The following is a 4,830-nucleotide window of genomic DNA, read 5'->3' as shown; positions in this document are numbered from 1 at the left end:
AATAATCACTAGAACCACAATTATGTCAAACATAACTACAGAACTATGGAGAAAAAGAAGAAAAAAAAAAGCCCTCAAGGGGTGTCTGGGTGGCTCAATTGGTTGAACGTCTGACTTTTGAATTCAGCTCAGGTCATGATCTCAGGCTGGTGGGATTGAGCCCCATGTCAGGCTCACGCTCAGCACAGAATCTTCTTGTTCCTTTCCCTCTGCTCCTGCCCCCTACCCCGTCTTTAATTAATTAATTAATTAATTAAATCCTAAAAAATAGTTAAAAACAAAAAGCAGACCCTTGAAGAATAGGCAGAACATGCAGAAAGTATATAAAATGATAGACTTAAATCTAGCTATATCAATACTTACTTTAAATGTCAATGTTTTGTGTACCACAATTATCAGGAAGTATTTGTTAGATTGAATGTAATAGCGAGGCCAAATGGCAGTGTATGGTTATAGGAAATATACTTTAAACAATATGCAAATAGATTAAAAGTAAAAGGATAGAAAAGGATATCTAATGTTAGCACTAACCAAAGGAAATCTGGAATGGTTATATTAATATTAAGCAAGGTATATTTCAGAGCCAAAATACAACCACTGCTAAAGAAAGCTATTTCTTAAAGAAAGCTATTTCTTAATGATAAAGAGTCTGCATTAAGATGAAATAGCAGTTCTCCATATTTATCACCTAAATATGGTGATTTTGCACAGACTGCAAAATACATGAAGGAAAGACCCAATGGAACTGTAGGAAAGGAAACAAATCCATATTTATACTCAGAGATAGTAATACCATGCCCTCAAAAATAAATTGAATGAGCAGAAATCACTAAGGATGTAAAAACTTAAATAGCAACTTTGTTTAGTATTTATACACCATTTCACCGAACAACAGCAGAATACACTCCTTTTTTATTTTTTTCCCAGAGCATAGGGAACATTTAGATAGAGGATCTTGGAGGCTATAATCAAGTCTCAATAAATGTAAAAGTTTTCAAATTTAACAGAATGCTTTAAACACATTGTAACTAAATTAGAAATCAATAATGGGTCTCTAGAAAACATTCAGGTATTTGGAAAATAAAAAAATGCACAGCAATAACCATGTATCAAAGCCTAAATCATGAAAGGAATAAAAAAATATTCTTTTTTTTTTTAAAGATTTTATTTATTTATTTGACAGAGACAGATCACAAGTAGGCAGAGAGGCAGGCAGAGAGAGAGAGGAGGAAGCAGGCTCCCTGCTGAGCAGAGAGCCCGATGTGGGACTCGATCCCAGGACCCTGAGATCATGACCTGAGCCGAAGGCAGCGGCCCCACCCACTGAACCACCCAGGCGCCCCAGGAATAAAAAAATATTCTTAATAAAAACAAAAACAGGGGTACCTGGGTGGCTCAGTCGGTTAGGCATCTGCCTTTGGCTTGGGTCATGATCCCAGGGTCCTGGGATCGAGTCCCCACCTTGGGCTTCCTGCTCTGCAGGGGACCTGCTGCTCCCTCTTCTTCTGTCTGCCACTCCCCCTGATGGTGCTCTCTCTCCCACTATCTCTCTCTCTGTGTCAAATAAATAAATCTTGAAGAAAAACCACACACACAAAAATAAAACATCAAAATAACATCTTTATTCTTAATGACATGTAATATTTATGTATAAATTTTTTTCTACAAAATGCCTACTAGAAATAATTTAGCAAGGTTGTGGAATATAAAACAAGATTAATTGTATTTTTATAGGCTAGCAGTGACAACTAGAAACTGAAAGTAAAAAAGGAATAAAATTTACAATAGCATCAAAAATTACGAAATACGGATAAATCTGAAAAATTTATGCAGCAACTATGTGCAAAAAACTATAATACACAGTAGGAAAAAAAGTCCTAAAAAAGTAGAAAGATGTGTCAAATTCATAGATCAGAAGGCTGAAGATTTTTAAGATATTAATCCTATCCAAATCGGTCTACAGATTCGATATAATACCAAATTAAAATCCTATTAGGTTTTTTTTTTTTTTGTAGAAATTGGCGTACAAATTCTAAAAGTTATATTCAAATAATCTAGAAGAGGCAAAATAAATAAGAACAAAGTTTGAGAATTAATACTACCTGATTTTAAAACTCACTATAAGTCTATAGTAATCAAGAAAATACATTGTTGTAAAGATAGAAAAATAAAGTAGTGGACAGAATACAGGATCCAGAAATAAGCTTACACATATATGGACAACTGTTTTTTAACAAAGAAGACATATTTCCTCCACTGAATTTCTTTTGCTTTAAGGCAAATATAGTCCTTATAGTATATGATGCGAGAGCAATTGGTTATCCAAATACAAAAAAAAATGAAACTTGATCTGTATCTTGCACAATAAACAAAAACAAGATATTTTGCATACCGAATATAAAACCTAAAACTAAAATCTGTAGAACACAGGAGAAAACATTTGTTTCCATGGCTTAGACAAAGTTTTTTTTTTTTGAGAAAGATTTTTCTAAATATAACACTGGAGGTATAATACATAAAACAAAAATGTTGATTAGCTGGACTTAGTCAAAATAAAAAAAAAATCTGTTTCAAGAGATACTGTTAAGAGAATAAAAAGATAAGCAAGAGATGGGGAGAAAATAAATTCAAAACAGTTATTTAATAAAGGATTCATCAAAATATGTATCAACTCCCAAAACTTAATTAAAAAAACAAACTAAAACAACTAAAAGAAAACCACAACTCAATAAAAAGATGGGGAAAATATTTGAATAGACACTAGAAAAATTAACACAGGTGGTGAATAAGCACATGAAAAGATATTCAACATTAATGTTCATTAGGAAAATGTGAAATAAGACCACAGTGTGATATCATTACATACCTATTTTAAAGGCTAAAGTTAAGAAAGACTGACTTTACCAACTATTGCAATAGGTAGTTGTATACTGCTTGCTGGTAGAATTTTAAATTGGTACACTTACTTCGAAAAGTGGTTTAGCTATTCTTTTTTTTTTTTTTTAAAGATTTTATTTATTTATTTGACAGACCGAGATCACAAGTAGGCAGAGAGGCAGGCAGAGAGAGAGAGAGAGAGAGAGAGAGGGAAGCAGGCTCCCTGCTGAGCAGAGAGCCCGATGCGGGGCCATGACCTGAGCTGAAGGCAGAGGCTTTAACCCACTGAGCCACCCAGGCACCCTGGTTTGGCTATTCTTAAAAAGCTAAATACACACTTACCGTATGATCCATCCATTCTGCTCCTAGGTATTTTCCCAAGAGAAATGGAAACATATGTTCATACAAAGATGTGCAGATGAGTGTTCGCAGCAGCTTCATTAGTTACAGCAAAAACTGCAAAATACTCAATGTTAATCAACAGATGAATGGATAAGTAAATTGTAGAATATCCATATAATGGATTTTGTTCAACAATAAAAGTGAATAAATGTGATACATACAACAAGTTGGATGACTCACAAATGCTGAGTGAAAAAAGCCATGATGAAAAAGACTGTAGCTCCTACTATATTATTACATTCAAAGAACATTTTAGAAAATGTAGACTAATTTGTAGTGATTGAGGGGGTTGGAATTTGGGGGCAGAAATAGAATAATATAAAGGTCGTGAGGAACTTTGGGGCATGACAAGTGTATTCATTATCTTGATGGTGGCGATCGTGTCATGGGTATATAAATAGATATGAATAGTGTACTTTACATATATACAGTTTGTGTATTAGATGATACCTCAATGAGGTTGTTTTAAATATGTTGATCTGTGTTGCACTTTGAATCATTTGTCTATGCATGCTTTTGCAATGACATGCATTAGTTATTGGAAAATACCTGTCACAGAATTAGACTCTCAAGCTGATGGTGGCCTATATAAATTTTTCAAGATGATGCTTTTTATTAGGAAGCTAGAATTATTGTTGAAGTGGCAGGTTTATTTAGTTCAGTTTCTTGAAAATGTCTCTAAGTACTAAACCCTGATTAACTGTAATTTGCCCATTATTCCTTGATGTCAAAGATTTCCATGAAAAAAAATGGACATTTAATCTCACAAGTCAATCACAAAAATTATTTTTCTTAAGACATCTATTATACTTCATTATGCAACAACAGTGTTTTGTGAGCAGTTCCCATTTTGCCAAACACAATACTAAAAAGGTATGAACTCGAGGATTGAGATTTAATAAAATTAACATTTTTAACTTCTTGAGCAAGGACATTTTTCAGTGTAACTGTTTTTTTGTTGCTGTTGATTTGCACTGCCAGTCTGTTGTGCCCAAGAGTACAGTGATTCCTACCTAGCATAATTTGTTGTCAGCAATTTTACCCATTGTTCATGGGTAGTGTTCATTGCTTTTACACACAATGAAGAAGACAGATAATGTTTTAGAGCTATTGTGAAAATAGTTTTGACTTTTCAGCCCCTGAAAAGGTCTTTGGGAACTGTGGGGTTTTGCACCCCATTTTCACAACTGTTGGAAATGATTACATAATTAAAGCCTAGGGAAAAAAAAAAAACCTGAGGTATTGTAAAGGCAAATAGTACAAGAAACAAACAAAAAAGAACAATTAAAAACACCTGGGAGAAAAAGAAAGGAGTAAATTATGTTCCAAATATGAAGCAAAATAAAATGTGGCAAGATTTTAAACAGTTGAGAGAGTATCTCAACTAAGAATGTCAATAACATTTTTCTTGCATAGTCCAGAGTTTCTGACATTGGAACATATGAAAAAGAAATGTAATTTTCACCTATTTTTTTACCCAGGAATAAACAGTATTTGTATAGTTGTATAATCCAGATCTTGTTTATTTATTTCTAACATTTAAAGTAGACA

Source organism: Neovison vison, chromosome 4, assembly GCF_020171115.1.
Source record: "Neovison vison isolate M4711 chromosome 4, ASM_NN_V1, whole genome shotgun sequence".
Lineage (NCBI taxonomy): Eukaryota > Metazoa > Chordata > Mammalia > Carnivora > Mustelidae > Neogale > Neogale vison.
Note: the sequence above shows the minus strand (reverse complement) of the source record.